The sequence below is a fragment of the Carcharhinus amblyrhynchos genome, chromosome 20 (assembly GCF_965287045.1).
Source record: "Carcharhinus amblyrhynchos chromosome 20, sCarAmb.v2.hapA, whole genome shotgun sequence".
NCBI lineage: Eukaryota > Metazoa > Chordata > Chondrichthyes > Carcharhiniformes > Carcharhinidae > Carcharhinus > Carcharhinus amblyrhynchos.
Window position 1 is genome coordinate 14,873,903 of NC_137343.1, and position 19,752 is coordinate 14,893,654.

Consider the following 19,752-nt stretch of genomic DNA (forward strand, 5'->3'; position numbering starts at 1 on the left):
GCCATTCAGTCTATCAAGTCTGCACTGACAACAACCCTACCCAGACCCTATTCCCACAACCCCACACATTTATCCTGCTAATCCCTCTAACCTACACATCCCAGAACACTAGAGGTAATTTAGCATGACCAATCAACCAAACCCGCACATCTTTGGACTGTGGGAGAAAACCAGAGCACCTGGAGTAAACCCAGACACGGGCAGAATGTGCAAACTCCGCACAGACAGTGACCCAAACCGGGAATTAAACCCAGATCCTGCGAGCTGTGAGACAGCAGTGCTACCCACTGTGCCACTGTGCCACCCACTGAATAGACCTACCACATACTAAGTTGATCTTTCTCTACACCCTAGCTATGACTGTAACACTACACTCTGCACCCTCTCTTTTCCTTCTCCCTTATGAATGGTATGCTTTGTCTGTTTAGCGCGTAAGAGACAATAATTTTCACTATATCCCAATACATGTTACAATAATAAATCAACTCAAATATATCCCTTGTAAAACTCTGAATGGGCAGACACCCGGTTCCCCAAACATCGATACAGGTCTTTAATAATAAAAAAAGGCCAGCAGCTTAAATTGAAGTTTTTATTGAGTCCTGCTGTGAAATGATGTTTCCTGCCTTCAACTGGTGTTGATCTTTTGAGATCCAATTGCCAAAAGGAAAATAATCTTAATTTCCTGAGGGAAGGATCTGCATAAAAATGACAGGATTTTTTCCATTTATCTCTTTGACTTTATTCACCTTCATTGCTTCCTGATACTGTTACATTCCAGATAGTCACTCAGTGAAGGAAGATTTCAGACTTTATTGGAATACATTTATCTGCAGACTGAAACTTTATAGGTATGTATCCCCTGATTCCATTCCACCCAAAGAGAGAACAAAGAAAATTTCAGCACAGTAAATGGTCCTTTGGCCCTCCAAGCCTGCACCAACCACGCTGCCCAACTGAACTAAAACCTCCTACCCTTCCAGGTCCGTATCCCTCTATTCCCATGCTATTCATGTATTTGTCAAGGCGCCCCTTAAATGTCACTGTCGTATCTGCTTCCAGTACCTCCCCTGGCAGCAAGTTCCAGGCACCCACCACATTCTGTGTAAAAGACTTGCCTTGTACATCTCCTTTAAACCTTGTCCCTCGCACCTTAAACCTATGCTCCCTAGTAATTGACTCTTCCACCCTGGGAAAAAGCTTCTGACCATCCATTCTGTCCATGCCTCTCATAATCTTGTAGACTTCTATCAGGTCACCCCTCAACTTCCATCGTTTCAGTGAGAACAAACCAAGTTTCTCCAACCTCTCCTCATAGCTAATGCCCTCCATACCAGGTAACATCCTGCTAAGTCTTTTTTGTACCCTCTCCAAAGGCTCCACAGCCTTCTCGTAGTGTGGTGACCAGAATTGAACACTATATTCCAAGTGCGGCCTAACTAAAGCTGCAACGTGACTTGCCAGTTTTTAACCTTAATGCCACGGCTGATAAAGTCAAGCATGCTGTATGCCTTCTTAACTACCTTCTCCACCTGCATTGCCACTTTCAGTGACCATGTACCTGTACACCCAAATCTCTCTGCCTATCAATACTCTTGAGGGTTCTGCCATTTACTATATATTTCCTCTCTGTATTAGACTTTACAAAATGCATTACCTCACCCTTTTAAATATATATTTACATGTGTGCAGGTAACCAGCCAAAACATTCCCTCCATGTCTGTGTGTAACTTTGATACAATTAACCTTGTCTTCCTCAAGCCTGACTTCGGTAATATTTTCCAGTTCTGGCCAAATGTCACCAACATGAAATGTTCCCTCACCATGAAAGCTGCCAGAATTGCTGAGTGTTTCCAGCATTTTCTGCTTTTATTGTAGAGTAAATACTTTCTGATTCCTTTAGGGATCGACTAGTGCCTACTCCAGTTCATTCATCCCTGCCTGCTATAGACAGATAACATCACCCCTCCAGGCACAGGCCAGTCCGTCACGCAGTGTTTGTTATCTCAATGTTCCTCCTAAACTTTTTTTAAGTTAAATGTTTATTTATTAGTGTCACAGGTAGGCTTACATCAACAATGCAATGACACTGCAAAGTTGGGCGATACGGTGGCACAGTAGTTAGCAATGCCACCTCACAGGGAGCCAAGTTTGATTCCCGGCTTCGGTCACTGTCTGTGTGTAGTTTGCACGTTCTCCCTATGTCTGCGTGGGTTTCCTCTGGGTGCTCTGGCTTCCTCCCACAGTCTGAAAGAGGTGCTGGTTAGGAGCATTGGCCATGCTAAATTTTCCCTCAGTATACCCAAATAGGTGCCAGAGTGTGGCAACTAGGGGATTTTCACAGTAACTTCATTGTAAAAGTAAAGTTTATTTATTAGTTGCAAGTAGGCTTACATTAACATTGCAATGAAGTTACTGTGAAAATCCCCTAGTCGCCACACTTCAGCATCTAATCAAGTGCACTGAGGGAGAATTTAGCACGGCCAATGCAGCTAAACAGCACGTCTTTCGGACTGTGGGAGGAAACCGCAGCACCCGGAGGAAACCCATGCAGACATGGGGAAAACGTGCAGATTCCACACAGACAGTGACCCAAGCCAGAAACTGAACCTGGGTCCCCCATTCTCTGCCAACTAATAATCCAGTTCCAGTTTGAGGGACTTAATTAACACAAATGAACTAGTTGGCAGAGAATGGGGGACTCAGGTTCGATTTCCAGCTTGGGTCGTTGTCTGTGCGGAATCTGCATATTCTCCCCATATCTGTGTGGGTGTCTTCCAGGTGCTTCGGTTTCCTCCCGCAGTCTGAAAGATGTGTTGATTAGGTGCATTGGCCATGCTAAATTCTCCCTCACTGTATCCAAACAGGCGCCAAAATGTGGTGACTGGGGGATTTCTACAATAACTTAATTGCAGTGATAATGTAAGCCTACTCGTAACACTAATAAATAAACTTTAAAATTAAAAAAAGCTTATCTATTGAATTCCCCCTCCTTCTTTCCCCTCCCTCATCGCTTTCTATTCCTCCCACTTTCTCTCCTTCGCTAAAAGTAAAATTTTGCATCATGCTCAGTCTCAGTGAAGGGACATGAAATGGTTGCTCCATCTCCACAGCCAGGCCAGGGACATTTCCCTCTCTTCCTCCCTCACTGTCACCTCAGAAATGCTGAGTGGGTAATCCAGTTGTTTGAACACAGCTGGCTGGGGAAACTCTGCCGCTTCACAAACCTCGCACTGCTTTTGTTTCTTGGGCAAAAATGTGAAGTCCTGGAATATTCCGGAGGCTGGGGGCTGGTCTTTGATTTCAATCCTTTGTATCTGTTAATATGCATTTTCACCCAAATGTTAAAAATATGTGTCTGCGGTTGTCCAAACATTCCTTGCGGCCATGTGACCAATTCACTGGGAGTCTGGTATGAGAAGCTCATCAAAACTCATTGCTTGTTTAAAATTATTGCAGTGAATCATCCACCGAGTAGGATGTTAAACCTCAACTGAAGCAAGTCTGGTACATTCTTTAAAAATTCCTTCGTGGGATGTGGGCATCGCTGGCAGGGGCCAGCATTTATTACCTGTCGAAGGGGCATTTAAGAGTCAATCACATCTGGAGTCACATGCAGGCCAGACCAGGTAAAAACAAGAGTGGCGCAGCGGCACAGTGGTTAGCACTGCTGCCTCACAGCGTCAGGGACCTGGATTCAATTCCAACCTTGGGTCACTGTCTGTGTAGAGTTTGCACACTCTCCTGTGTCTATGTGGGTTTCCTCCTGGTACTCCGTTTTCCTCCCACTATCCAAAGGTATGCATGTTAGGCTAATTGCCCAAGTTAAATTGACCTTCATGTCAGGGCAATTAGCAGGATAAATATGTGGAGTTACGGGAATAGGACCTGGGTGGGATTGCGGTTAGTACAGGTTTGATGGGCTGAATGACAAGGGGAGAATGTACAGACTCCTTAAACTGGAAGTTTTCTTACAGAAAGGGATTTAATTCACTTTTGGGAGATGTGCATTGCTGGCCGTTACTGTCCTTCCCTCATTGCCCTTGACAGAGTGATGAGCCGCCACCTTCAGCCGCTGCTGTCCAGGCGATATAGGTGTTGCAGGATGGGAAATTTCAGTGAAAGATTGACAAAAACCCCAGGGACACATGTCAATCCTCCACTGGGGTTGCGGCAGCTAATAGAGTGAATCCTTGGACATGGGTGGGAGTCAGGGAAGTTCATAAGAATGAGTCTCACTCCAAACATCTAATTATTTTGCAAAACCACAATAAGGAATTATGCAAAATTGGGCAGGCAGGAAAAGAGCAACTGATCCATCATGTGTGCCCCACACACCATCGTGACAAAGCATTGTGACAAATTATCTTTCAAAATTCTAACGAGTAATGGAATTTAACATTCTTCAACCAAGTGAGGATTAAACAATTAAGATACATTAACTAGAAGCTCCTTTCTCAATTTCAATACAATGTAGGCTATTCAATGCCTTTCACTCACAGAAGTCTCCACCCAGACATATTTTCACTTTAACTGCTGGCTCTCTACATGAGAGCAACTTTGGGGCCAAAGAACAACAGGAAAGACAGGGAGTTCCATGGAATGTTCCCACAAACCAAAGACTCATTATCTACCTCCATAAACAAATTGTCCCTCAATTAGACCTCCCTTAATCTGGCGCACATATAATTCTCTAAATTTGCACCCCTTTATTGTGGAGTCCAAGAGGCATGGACAAAAGTCATAGGTAGAAGAAGGATGGGAATGAGGCACTCACTAGATGCTAAAATGGGCGGCGCAGGCTTGTCGGGCCAAAGGGCCTGTTTCCCGTGCTGTGTTGTTCTTTGTACTCTGACTGAACAAGCCACATATTCCAGCACCAACACTGATCATATCCTGGGTGTACATGTATGGAGTCAACATCCCAACAGTAGCCAACCCCTGACCTTCTCCCATTCCTCCTCGCCTTGATGGGATCCCAAGGGGAATGTTGGTGCAATGGTTATACTACTAACCCAGTAATCCAGAGGGAGGACTAATGGTCTGGAGGCATGAGTTTAAATCCCGATATAACCACTGAGGAACTTAATCAACCTGAAGCACAAAGCCAATATCAGTGATGGTAGCCATGTGGTGTGGCTCCAAAAACCCACCTTGAAGTGAAGGTGTTCTGGTCTCGGTAGAAGACCAGTAAAGTGTTTAGTTTCTAAAAGCCCAAGTATTTATCACAAGATTGAAGTGGCCAGTTTGCCAGTTTAAAACAAGGGAATTTTAATGAAACGATGGGTGGGATTTTCCCCAAAACCAGGAAATCCTGTCCGAAGTCAACAGATCTTTGTATGGTCCGTGTCCCATCCGTTACAATTCCCTGGCAGGAGCAACAGGAAGATTCCACACCACAATCAAATAACTAGAGTCCTAATACTACACTTTAGAACATAGAACATAGAACATTACAGCGCAGAACAGGCCCTTCGGCCCACGATGTTGCGCCAACCAATTAAAAAGCAATGACCCTCTAACCTAAACCAATCCCTTTCCATCCATAAACCTATCCACGGATCTCTTAAATGCCCCCAAACTAGGCGCATTTACAACTGCAGCAGGCAGGGCATTCCAATCCCTCACCACCCTCTGGGTAAAGAACATACCTCTGACATCCGTCCTATAACTACCACCCCTTAATTTAAAGCAATGCCCCCTCGTGCTAGCTTTCTCCACCTGAGGAAAAAGGCTATCACTGTCCACCCTATCTAAACCTCTAATCATCTTATATGTTTCAATAAGGTCCCCTCTTAGCCGCCTTCTTTCTAACGAAAACAACCTCAAATCCCTCAGTCTCTCCTCATAGGACCTCCCCTCCATACCAGGCAACATCCTGGTAAACCTCCACTGCACCCTCTCCAATGCCTCCACATCCTTCCTATAATGTGAGGACCAGAACTGCACACAATACTCCAAGTGCGGCCGCACCAGAGTTTTGTACAGTTGCAACATGGCGCTGTGGCTCCTAAACTCAATCCCCCTACCAATAAACGCCAAGACACCGTATGCCTTCCTAACAACCTTATCTACTTGATTCCCAACTTTCAGGAATCTATGTACACATACACCTAGATCCCTCTGCTCATCAACACTATTCAGAGTCCTACCATTAGCCCTATGCTCTACACATCTGTTATTCCTGCCAAAGTGAATTACCTCACACTTTTCCGCATTGAACTCCATCCGCCACCTCTCGGCCCAGCTCTGCAACTTGTCCAAGTCTCTCTGTAAACTATGACACCCCTCCTCACTATCTACCACACCTCCGACTTTGGTGTCATCAGCAAATTTACTAATCTACCCAACTATACCCTCATCCAGATCATTTATAAAAATTACAAACAGCAGTGGCCCCAAAACAGATCCCTGAGGCACACCACTTGTAACCGAACTCCATGACGAATACTTACCAACAACCACCACCCTCTGTCTCCTATCTGCTAGCCAATTCCTGATCCAATTAACTAAATCACCCTCAATCCCATACATCTGCAATTTCTGCAGAAGCCTTCCATGGTGAACCTTATCAAACGCCTTACTAAAGTCCATATATACCACGTCAACTGCCTTACCCCCATCCACCTCTTTGGTCACTTTCTCAAAAAACTCAATAAGGTTAGTAAGGCACAACCTACCCTCCACAAAACCATGCTGACTATCTCCAATCAATTCATTACTCTCTTAATAACTATAAATCCTATACCTAATAATTTTTTCTAAAACCTTGCCCACAACAGAAGTCAGACTCACCAGTCTATAATTTCCGGGGAAGTCTCTGTTCCCCTTCTTAAACAATGGGACAACATTCGCTATCCTCCAATCTTCTGGCACTATACCTGTGACCAACGACGACCTGAAGATCAGAGCCAGAGGCTCCGCAATCGCCTCTCTTGCCTCCCAGAGAATCCTAGGGTAAATCCCGCCCGGCCCAAGGGACTTATCTATTTTCAAATCCTCAAGAATATCTAGCACATCCTTCTTATCAACTGCAATAGTATCCAGTTTACAACCCTGTAACCCAGTGTTCTCCACAGCTACATTTATGTCTCCCTGCATGAATACCGAAGAGAAATATTGGTTCAATGCCTCTCCAATCTCTTCCGGTTCCACACATAACTTCCCACTGCTGTCTCTAACTGGCCCTAATCTTGCCCTAACCAATCTTCTGTTCTTAACATATCTATAGAATGCCTTAGGATTCTCCTTAATCCTATCAGCCAAAGTCTTCTCATGTCCTCTTTTAGCCCTTCTTAACTCACTCTTTAACTCCCTCCTAGCCAATCTAAAGCTTTCCAGTGCACTACCTGAGCCCTCAAGTCTCATCCTGACATAAGCCTCCTTTTTCCTTTTAACCAGCGAATCAACTTTTTTAGTGCACCACGGTTCCCTAGCTCGACCATTTCCTCCTTGCCTGACAGGGACATACATATCAAGGACTCGCAGTAGCCGCTCCTTGAAAAAACTCCACATTTTGGACGTTCCCAGACCCTGTAGTCTCCTAGTCCAATCTATGCTTCCTAATTCTCTCCTAATAGCCTCATAATTACCCTTCCCCCAGCTAAAACTACTGACCCGAGGTTCATGCCTATCCCTTTCCATCACTAAGGTGAACGTAACCGAATTGTGGTCACTATCACCAAAATGCACACCAACTTCCAAGTCTAACAACTGGTCTGGCTTATTTCCCAGCACCAAATCCAATATAGCCTCACCTCTAGTTGGCCTATCTACATACTTCGGGCGGAATTGTATCAAAAAATGGCAAAGTGTTAGAGTCATTCTGAAAACTGGCACATTTCTTTCCAGAGAAACAGGCCTGGTTTTTCTCCACATCTTATGTCAAAGGAAGCAGAGGTAGGGCATGGGAGGATGAAGCGTGTTTCACGCAGTCATTTTGATTCTCTCCAGATTTTCAGCCCGAGCCACTACTCTTTCTGACGGCAAACGCCCTCTTTATCTGAAATCGGTAGTTATGTTAAAGATATTGGGGGTGATTCTCCCAGCGCCAGGAGGCATAAACAGAAGCTGTTTAGGGGGCTCCCCGCTGGGTGGCATGGCCTCCACGTCTCCAGCCAGCAGAATTCCGGCGTTGTTAGTTCTGCACCAAAAATCAGTGTGGAGCAGCTTTAAATATTTAAATTTTATTTTTAATGTCATTAGCAGGCCCGGGACTGAAGTCTCTGGGCCTGCTAGCCTCCTACCCCCGCCAGGAGTGGTTCACTCTAGCAAGGTTTACAACAGCTCCCCACTAACTGGGAGCTGCCAGCCCAACCTCGCTGGAGCAAAGGGAAGCCATGGAGGCTCCCCGGCAGGGGGGGGGGGGGGGGGGGGGTCAGATACTTATCAAAAATTGGAAGACTTGGTCACTTGGTTTGACTATAGTTTTGAAGATTTGTATAGGGTTTGAGATTTCTCAGGCTTTCCGCCAACTAGCCTCCAGCAAGGTTGGCCCTTCAAATCTCGTCTAAATATCCGACTATTGCAAACTCACCATGCAACAGAGAAGGAACGGTGATATTGTTTCAAGTCAAGACGGTGTGTAACTTGGAGAGGAGCCTGCAGATGGTAGTGCTCCCTTCCACCCGTTGTCCTTGTTCTCCCAGATGGTAGAGTTTGAGGATTCAGGAAATGCTGTCAAAGGAGCCTTGGTGAATTGCTGCCAATGGCACAGTTCTAGTTTATACACAGGTCGAAATACATTTATCTCGGTATCACTTTTGAAGGTAATTTTTAGCTGTGTGTTGGAAGGCCAATTGTCACATGACACATATGGAAATTTCCACACAGCTTCTCCTGCTGTGACTTTAGCATAAATGCAGAGCTTACACATATAAACCGAGTTTCCACTGCATCTCTGACAGAGTGATGTGGAGATGCCGACATAGGACTGGGGTAAACACAGTAAGAAGTCTCACAACACCAGGTTAAAGACCAACAGGTTTATTTGGTAGCACAGGCTTTCAGAGTGTCGCTCCTTCTGCAGGTGAGTGAGGAGTTGTGTTCACAAACAGGGCATTGTCTCCTGGCTGGAGACAATACACATCTCTTTAACATGTGCTTAACCCTCTCCCCACTCACATTGTCTGTACCTTTTAAGACTTGATTACCCATAAAGACTCGCATTCCAACCATTACCTTGTAAATTGAGTTTGTGTTATATATGCCCTGTTTGTGAACACAACTCTTCACTTACCTGAAGGAGGAGCAACACTCCGAAGACTTGTACCACCAAATAAACCTGCTGGACTTTAACCTGGTGTTGTGAGACTCTTACTCTCAGACAGAGTCCAAACAACTGAATGACAGCAGCTCCAAGGCTGTCAGGAGTTAATCAACTACTGGGGATTGTCAGGAGAAACTTGGCAACCCTCTATCCTCGGCACTACATTCCTTTGGGTGAGGTTGGCTTCATCTTTCTGCTTTTAAACTCATTTTAGTACAAACATAGTCCATTAAATGGGATTAAAGAGAGATCATTTATTCACAGTATTTGTGGAATAAATAAAGGGAATAGTTAACAGGCTCTGCACAAGAAAATGCATGAGTTGAGGTTAATGCATGAGGAATAACAATTAAATTGAATACTGGAGATAACACACAGATTGGAGGGTTTTACATACTAGATAACACACGCGTCAGAAGGTTTTGCATACGGATAACACACGGGTTGGAGGGTTTTGCATACTGGATAACACACGGGTCGGAGTGTTTTACATACCAGATAACACATGGGTGGGAGGGTTTTACATACTGGATAACACACAGGTCAGAGGGTTTTACATACTGGATAACACACAGGATGGAGGGTGTTACGTACCGGATAACACACAGTTGGAAAATGAGGAATTCAGCGATGAGAAATAAGACTTTTCCATTTCTGACACCAAGAACCAGCAGCAAGAGAGGCTAAGTTAGTTTGATTTAGAGGAGAATTCCTTATTCTGATGAAAGGTTTTAGACCTGAAACATTAGTTCTGTTTTTGTCTTCACAGGTGCCGCTAGACCTGCTGAGTTTGTGCTGCATTTTCAGGTATTTTTAAGGCTCCCTTCCATTTGAATGGACATTGCACCTTCATCCCAGCCTCAGAAGAGGAGCCCCAAAATGATATTAATTTCCTACAATCACAACTATGCAGCCTGCTGGAATATAATTGGAAGCTAGGTTTGTACAGTGAGCTCACACACTACTTTTACACTCCTGAAACCGGAATCCTGCTCAAATTAATGGGATGGACATCTATTAGCTATAGGTGTTTCTGCGTGAAATATTATCATAACAAATCAGTCACGATATTTAGCAATGGTATAACCATGCTCCTGGAGATTGCTCTGCTTGACAGCAGCCTCAGCCAACGCTCAATCTCACTTCTGAGTGAGAAGGTTGTGGGTTCAAGACTGACTCCAGATAATTGAGCAGATAAGAAACAATATTTTTCACTATATGCTAATACATGTGACAATAATAAATCAAAACAAAAGGTGAAATGCTTTGTAGTATTAAGGGAGTGCTGTGCCAAATGACTTTCACAGTCTGCTCAGGGAGCCATCCAACACAATCTATCAACTCCTCACTTTGAGAACTTTCAAACAAGCATCAAGATGTAGCTTGGCTGGTGGTGAGAAGGGCCCTTCCCCTCAGATCCTTCATGCACATTCGGACTCTCGGTACCAACTCAAGGTGCCCACCCCTCTGTCTGAAATGTGCTTTTGCAATGAAGATCTGAAATGATATACATATATTCATCATGAGCAACTCCGTGACATCGAACTCCATGCCCTGTGGAATGTTCCCAGGGACGCATACTGAAACAAAGAGCAACTACTGCTGGAGGACCATCAAGTCTGTGAAGACACTCTTTCATCTGCCTGAAATTTGTTGCCCTTCCAATGTAAAGAGCTGTCCATGACCAAGTGTTAAAGACTGGTGCATTCCAAGGTCTACACACTGAGAGATGCATTAAAGCCACAATGAGAAAATGCCATTGTCAAGTCTTTTGCACCATTACACAACGACTGTCTGGAAACGGTGCAGAATGCCTCCGACCATATGTGTGACATGTAATGATCATTGTAAATATTGACTATAATTGTAAACACAGTGGCTGGGATTCTCCCAAAAGAATTCTAAGTTCCCAATTTGCAGAAAAACAGGAGTAAATCCTGCCTTTCTTTCATGTGATTTCCAGAATATATTTCCGATACTGTGTAGCACAGAGTGCCCTAACGTGACTCACTGTGAAAATAAGGTGGCATGCCCTATTCCCACTGAAGAGGCTGGTAACATAGCACTGAGTGGGCCATTGTGCATGCGCTGATCTGTCAGGATGTGGGTATGCCGGCGTTGGACTGGCGTAACTTTTTACTGATCTGTCAGCACAGAGATCGGTGCATGTGTGCTCACCACCCCCCCACAACTTCCAGCCTCCAGATCAACAGCCGTCCTAACCACTGGACTGCCTGTAACCCCCCATCACTAGGCTTGGAAACCCTTCCACCCCAATCCCTATGACCAGACGCTATGCTCCTCCCCCACCACCAGCCCAGATCTGCCCCCTCGACAGTCCCAACCACCCCTGAAGTCCATCTCCAACTATCCCCACCCCTCAGCAGTCCCGAGCTCCCATCCCCTGATGGCCAGCCTGTGATCACCTGACGAAGGGGGTAACCCCGAAAGCTAGTGAGTATATTATCAAATGGATAGGTTGGACTAAAACCTGGTGTTGTCAGACTTTTTGCTGTGTTGACCCCACCCCGCCAGACCCCACTCTGATTCCACCCCTTAGCATTGCCCAAAGCATGATACCAGCATGTCACTTGGGCATTGCCAGTTTGACCCTGGCAGTGCCAGGGTGCCAGGCTGGCACCCCACCTTAACCCTGACCTCCTTGGGGGGCCTCAATGGGCTCTTTTTCCTTCAGCAAGGTCAGGCCGCTTGTTCCCCAATACCACTCTGGCTGGCTCATTGGTCAACGGCTCACTGGGGAAAGACCAGTGTCAAAGGTTCTCCCACCATTGGATACTGAAGAGCTGGAAACCATGTAAAACCCTCAGGCTGTATGTCTGATATGAAACAAATATTGTAAATCTAACCCGGGTTGATAAGTGTGGAGAGATATCTCTAAGCACCACACGCAGTATTGAGAGACAGAATTGTTTTTGTAATGTTAAATTTGAACTCCTATATAACATATCATTATAAATTTTACGAATAAAGTTTATTTTGGGGACCAAAAATGTAATTCTAGACTCTCAGCAATGTGGCCGATTCTCACGTGCTCTCTGAAATACCCACGCAAGCCTATAATTGTTTTCAAAAAGCCACCTCACTGTCAGCTTTTCAAGGGCAATTAGAGATGGGCAATAAATCTGGCCTTGTCAGCACTGGTTACATCCACTTAATTAAAACAATGACAACAGTGACTACAGCTATGAAATGTTTTGGGACGATGTGAAAAACTCTGTTTAAAAGCAGATTTATGTTATTATAGATATTCATTACAGAAATCTCTCAGGGTTTGTTTTTAATCAATGAGGTAATTCCATTACAGAAACTAACAGCCACCTGTACTTTCTTCTCCTGTTATTAACTCATGCCAAGCATGCAGGGAGATGTCTTCAAGGTATTTTTGTTGGGAATAGACTGTTATTGACTGAATGGATACTTACAAAGAGAAAGAAACTACCCAAGCTACCCCATGTCCCATGTATTGTAGCCAGGTGTAAACCCTTCCTTTGTAATAGGAATAAAAGCGGGCTATTTCTGCCTGTGGACCAACAGTGAGCAGGGCGGGTGAGAGGTAGTGGAGGGGCTAGCTGAGATGAGGTCCTTCTCAGTTTCCTCATATTGTTTTTCTACCTTCCCCATCAATGCATTAATGCTATTCACCTCAAATACTCTTTGTGGTAGTAAGCTGCACATTCTAACCACTCTCTGGGTAAAGACATTTCTCTTGCATTCCCTATATTTTATACTTAAATAATATATTTATGACTCCTATTTCTGAACTGCCCTATCCTACTGAATCCTTTTGTAACCTTGAAGATCTCTATCAGGCCACCCCTCAGACTTCTATTTTCAGGAGAATAAAGCCCACGCCCGTGCAATCTTTCCTGAAAGATACTGAGTGGGATTTTCCAGCAGTTCCTGCCGGCAGTCTTGCTGATAGTGACGCAACCATCACAGATTTGCCAGCGGTGAAGGGTGCAAACAACAGAAAATCCCATTGACAGCGAGAGGACTGGAGGATCCCGCTGCCGGCCAATGGCGCGCCCCCTCTGTTGATGCAAAACATGCTATGCAGGGGGCTGGGTGGGGGGTGGAAAATCCCAACCATTGGGCAGGATTTTATTGCCTCGTTCAGGCAAGACTGGAAATTCTCGCCTGAGGTCAATGGAGATTTCCTTTGTCGGACCCCTCGCCCGTGTCGATTCTATGGTAAGCGAGATGGTAGAATTTTGGCCATAATCTCTCCGTTCTACTCCAATGTCAACAAATTTGTTTTGCATTGGTGCCAATGACTCAGAAAGTGAATAGGCAGCACAGTGGTTAGCACTGCTGCCTCACAGCGCTAAGGAGCTGGATTTGATTCCCGGCTTGGGTCATTGTCTGTATGGAGTTTGCACGTTCTCCCCTTGTCTGTGTGGGTTTCCTCCAAGTGCTCCGGTTTTCTCTCACAGTCTGAAGTGCGGGTTAGGTGGATTGGCCATGCTAAATTGCCCCTTAGTGCCAGGGGGACTAGCTAGGGTAAATGTATGGGGTAATGGGGATAGGATCTGGGTGAGATTGTGATTGGTGCAGACTCTATGGGCTGAATGGCCTCCTTTTGCACTGTAGGGATTCAATGATTCTATGACTCTATTTTCTTTGTATAATTTTCAGAATGGATGATGGGATCCAAGAGGAAGAGAAGAGAATTTAAACTTCTTTAAAAATGAACAAATAATATCGATCAGCTTGTGTTAGCTTTCTGAAATAAAATGATGAAAAGGGGAAACAGGGCATTTACAACAGTGCTGACTGTTTCTTACTCAAAGACAAACCAATTTCTCCATCAACCTGGCACAGTCTAAGATTAACACGTGCTCTTGTATATTTTGTAATGTTACATTTAATTCCTGCTACATCTGTCCAGTTGTTGTGGCTCTGTTGATCTTTTTGACTTGTATCCCAAACATCCTGCTCTCCCACACAACTTGCTGCCGCCTGCACATTTCAGCATTCGGCTTCATATACTCTTATCAAGATTGGTGACGCCATAAACAACAGAGATTCTCCAACTGGCTTCACTGGCACAGTCTGCTTTCCACATTGAGACATCTTGGAGATCCCACTGCTGCAGCAAGTGAGGAGAGAAGGTGAGTGAAGAAGCACTGGGAAGATGATGCCAAAACTCGGGCTTTAGAAGCCTGAAGATTGCAGGAGGATGAGAAAACTGAGAGAGGTAAGGAATTCCCAGCTTTGAAATGAGTCAGTTGGGGCAGGAGGCGGCATGATGAATCTTGATTCAAACACAGTGAGGATGCAGAGAGATAGAAGGATGCTTAGTAGAAGACATTTAGAATCTACAGGGGACAAGAGAAGATGAACAATGAGAGATATCAATAAAATGGAGAAAAGCAAGAAAGAATATTGCACAGGGATAGACTACTAGTTGGAAGATGGATATAACCACCCACAAGATAACAAGCTGCTGCTTGTATCCTCCTTAGTAATGCAGAAGAGAAGTTTATGTCTCAAGTAGGCTTACATTAACACTACAAGGAAATTACTGTGAAAATCTCCCATTGTCACACTCCAGCTTCTGTTTGGGTACACTGAGGAAGAATTTAGCATGGCCAATGCAACTAACCAGTACATCTTCCAGACTGTAGGAGCAAACCGGAGCACTCGGAGGAAACCCACACAGACACAGGGAGAACATACACAATCTGCACAGGCAGTGACCCAAGCCAGGAATCGAACCCAAGTCCCTGGCAAAATGAAGCAGCTGTGCTAACCATGGTGCCACTGTGTTCTCCATAATTCCAGGCAAGCATCCAAGAGGTTATATCTGTGCTGTCTACAATTATCCAACAAACAACATTATCATTGATCACAACCTGATGATTACGCTGATATAATTTGCAATTAAGCTACCTGTCTCTGGTGAGCGATTGAATCAATTGTAATTCTGAAAGGCAACATCCACCTCATTGCTACCATTCAATCAATCACTTAGATCCTCAAAGCATCCCAATAAATCTGTTCCGCAGCACCAACTTTTCATAATCCCATCTGTATCTGGCAATTTCTGTTTCTATTTAGGATTCTGAATCATTTCCTCCATTACATGCTGCAGTGTTTTTTTACAAATTCATTTGTCAAATTTCTAGCAAATAACCTTCAGAATCATAGTTCTGTTCCAATTAAACTTAAAACAGTGTTGACTATTTTTCAGCTTTCAGTTGCTGCTTCTGTATTTAATGCAACTTGAAATATTTTGGCCACAGCGCCCATTCCTTCTAACCCTCACTTCCTGAAGTCTTCTTGGATAAATTCCTTCTGGGCCTGTTTTCCAGTGATTATTAAGAGCCAGTCCATTACTTTACTTTATGAACTGGGAATTATCTCCCACCCCATTCTTTGTAGATGGGGTTATTAGGTCTACTAAGATTACAAAGTACAGTTAACATTTTAATTGTACTGGATTGTTCTTTGTTCCGCTAACTCAAAACTTTTAAAACAACCTTTTAGATCTCCAATACTTTGCCTGTTTTTGAGATTCCGAATATCTTCCTTTCAAATTTATTCTACACTTCAGGGGTATGGACCCAAACATGGAATCCGTCCTAGAATCTATTTTAAACTATGTGACAACTGGGTATGAAGAAACTAATGGTAGGATTGGGAAGAGTCAACAGTTTTATGGAAGGGAAATCATGTTTGACAAACTTGTTACAAAGTTTTTTGTGGAAGTAAGTAGCAGAATGGATAAGGGAGAATCAGTGGATGTGATGTAATTCAGGCTTTTGATGAGGTTCCAGGTGAGAGGTTAGTAAGCAAAATCAGAGCACATGTGATTGGGGGAAATATATTGACATGGATTGAGGATTGGTAAATGGGTAGAAATCAGAGAGGAAGAATAAATGGGTCGTCCTCTGGTTGGCAGACTGCGACTAATGGAGTTTTACAAGGATCAGTGCTTGGGTGCTAGCTATTCACAACCTACATGTCAAAGATTTGTATGTGGGGACCAAACACAATGGTCATGATTCTCCCAAAAGTGCTGAATTGGTGAGAAAACTGTTCTAAGTCACAACTAAGTCAGTGCAGCTTCAGACCTGAATCTCTCCACTTTGTGCAATGCAGAGGTCACAATCAGGAATCTCATTAAAAACCCGGAGGGGGCGGGGTCTATTCATGCCGGAGTTTGACAGTTCTGGGACTCTGTGCGTGCGCAGTGGTCCCGATCTATCAGTCTCCCCATTTGCTGGCCAGCTAAATCGCTGGCCAGACTGGGACCCCCGCAATGCTGCCCCTCCAACCCCCCTCCCCCCAACTGCCCCATTGTGGCCCCACAGCAATTCCCAGGCCAACCCTGAACCCCTCCTGCCCTGGAGCATCCCAATATCAATCCACCACCCCCCCGCAGTGGCAATTCCCCCCTGGCCCCGGCAGACCCTATCCCCCACTGTTGACCTCCCCCACCCCCATCTGAGAGGCAGGCCCCCTTCCAGCAGACCATCACCCCTGCCCCCCCCCCCCCTCAACCAGCCCTGATTGCTGGCCTCCCTCCAGCCCAGACTGATCCCCATGCAGAGTGGTAGTGGGACTCCTCACCCCCACATTAGGCCCTGGCCCTAGGCATTGCCCAATGCCCAGTGGGTAGTGGCAAGTTGCTCATTGGGCAGTACTGGGGGTATAGGATGGCACTGCCAGGATGCCCATGCCCAAGGGACACCACCCTCCACTGCCCGACGCCCTGGGGGGGCCCAATTGCCACCCCTTCAGTCCAACGGGGTTTCCTGCTCGTTCCCCAAACATGGGGAGCTACTCTAAAGCCCGCCAAAATGAAGTACTCCTGGCAGGGTGGGAGATTCAATCAGGCCTAGCAAGTTCCCAATAACCACATGAAAAAATATTAAAGGAAGATTCAAATCACTTACCTTTCTTCATACCAGTATCCAACATGGTCTGGACTCTGACTGTTCTCCGGTTCTGGGAGATCAGATGCATTCCCGGCACATTCGCAAATATCAGAAAAAGGTCGACAACACAATTCCACCGACGGGACTCACTAGAGAAGTTGCCGGTCACAATGGGAGAATCAGGCCCAATATTTCCAAGTTCGCTGATGACACATAATTTGGTGGGAACGTGAGTTGTGAGGGAGATACAAAGAGGCTTCAAGGAGAGTTACAGAGGCTGAGTGAGTGAACAAGAACACGGCAGATGGAATGTAATATGGAAATATGTGAACTTATCCACTTTGCATTTCTGCTTTTCCTACTGAGTATTTCTTAATTAGAGACCGGGAAGTGTTGGTGTCCAAAGGAACCTGGGTACCCTTGTTGACAAATTGCTAAAGTAACATGTGATTTAAGCACATGGACAACATGAAGGTTATTTGTTTATTCTATTGGCATCAAAGTGGTATTAACACTGAAAGGAAAGAGTAAATTCAAGGAACAAACTATTTACAGAGAACATTCATGACCGAAGTGTCAGATCTATATCCTATTCATGATCTCAGCTTCTCAACCTCAGTTTCGAACTGTTTCGGTTCCTGACTGCAGTCCTTCAACAAGTCACAAATCCTAGACTTGTCCTTGCTGCTTTCACCCTCATCTCATGGCATCTGGCTTTGCCCCTCAGCTTGGGTGCAGACATTAATCTCTGCATGGAGCGACCCACAAGGACTGAAAATTTCCCCTGCTCAATGCGCTCTTCCACCATCTACTCTACACACTTCTCTGCTAGGGAGTTGCCACCCTGGCAACTAGACATATCGCACACTGTGTGATTGTTTACTGATCAGCATGTTCGACTGAGCTACAGCAGGGAGTGTATACAAGTCGACAGTAATGGTAGACATCTCTTCATGCCTCACTGATCTGGTGGCAATAAGCAATTAGGAAGGCAAATGGCATTTGTATTGTAGGAGGATTTCAGTGCAGGAGGAAAGAATTGCTTTGGTGAGACCGCACCTGGAGTATTGTGTACAGTTTTAGTCTCCTTACCTAAGGAAGAATGTACTTTCTATTGAGAGAGTGCAATGAAGGTTCACCAGACTGATCCCTGGAATGGCAGTGTTGTCCTATGAAGAGAGAGTGGGTCTGTATCCTCCAGAGTCTTGAAGAATGAGAAGTGATCTTGATCTCACTGAAGTATGCAAAATTCTTAGCGGACTCAACAAGGTAGATATAGGAGGAATGTTTCTCATTGCTGGGGTTCTAGAACTAGGAGACACAGTCTTTGTTATATATTTAAAAAGGCTGCAGGTTGCTTCAAAAGCTGATCACGTAGTTTAGTAGTGATGTCAGGGTGTTTACAGAGGCTGGTGTTTTATTTGCAATGCAGAGAAAATCTCTTTCAATGAACCTCGTTGTTGTTAGTTTGAAGCTATGTGTGCAAACAACATCTTTTCTTTTCGTTAAAACTCATAGGCCTTAATATAGAAGATTACAGTCTCCAAATAATGGAATGGCCATTTAAGACTGAGAGGAGAAGAAATTTCTTCAGAGGATGGTGAATTCTTGGAATCCTCCACCTCTGAGAGCTCTGGAGGCTCAGGCATTGAGTATGTTCAAGATGGAGATTGACAGATTTCTTGATGAAGATATTGATGGATATGGGAAGGAACTTGGCATTGAGGTAGAAGATCAACCATGATCTAGTTGAATGGTAAAAAGGGTGCACAGTGACACAGCGATTAGCACTGCTGCCTCACAGCACCAGGGACCCAGGTTCGATTCCCGGCTTGGATTACTGTCTGTGTGGAGTTTGCGCGTTCTCCCTGTGTCAGCATGGGTTTCCTCCGTGTGCTCTGGTTTCCTTCCGTGGTCCAAAGGTGTGCAGGTTAGGTTGATTGGCCATGGTAAATTGTCCCTTAGTGTCAGGGCGATTAGCAGAGTAAATACGTGGAGGTATGGGGATGGGGGTTGGGTGGGATTGTGGTTGGTACAGATTTGAAGAGCTGAATGGTCTCCTTCTTCACTATAGAATAGTCTCAAGAGACTGAATGGCCTATTTCTGCTCGTATTCCCTACATTTCAATAGCATTTTGACTTCCACAGAAAGCACACTTGGGGCTTCTCTGAATGAGATTCTAACTGCCGATTTAAAGGCAGTGTTATATGTAACTTGTGTCCACTAGAAGATCAGAATTTTGGCTGCCCTGAGCTCATTTTCTTAACAGACCTTAGTGACAGAGACAACAAACTTTCATCCACCAACCCAACGGCAGATTAAACATTGGAGTCTGAAGATGAAAGGATAGCAATTTGACTGATGATTCTACTCCAACATTTTTAACTTACAACCAAATGTTTGCGGTGAGCATCTGTTTAGGTTTAGAGTATCCATAGCTATAGCAATAACATATTAACATAACAACATATGACATGTAATAGTTTTTTTTACTATGTCAAGGGATTGCAGACAGAATGGCAAATTGAAATACAGGACCACTTGAATCCACTGTCTGACTGTGTCCTTAATTGACCACA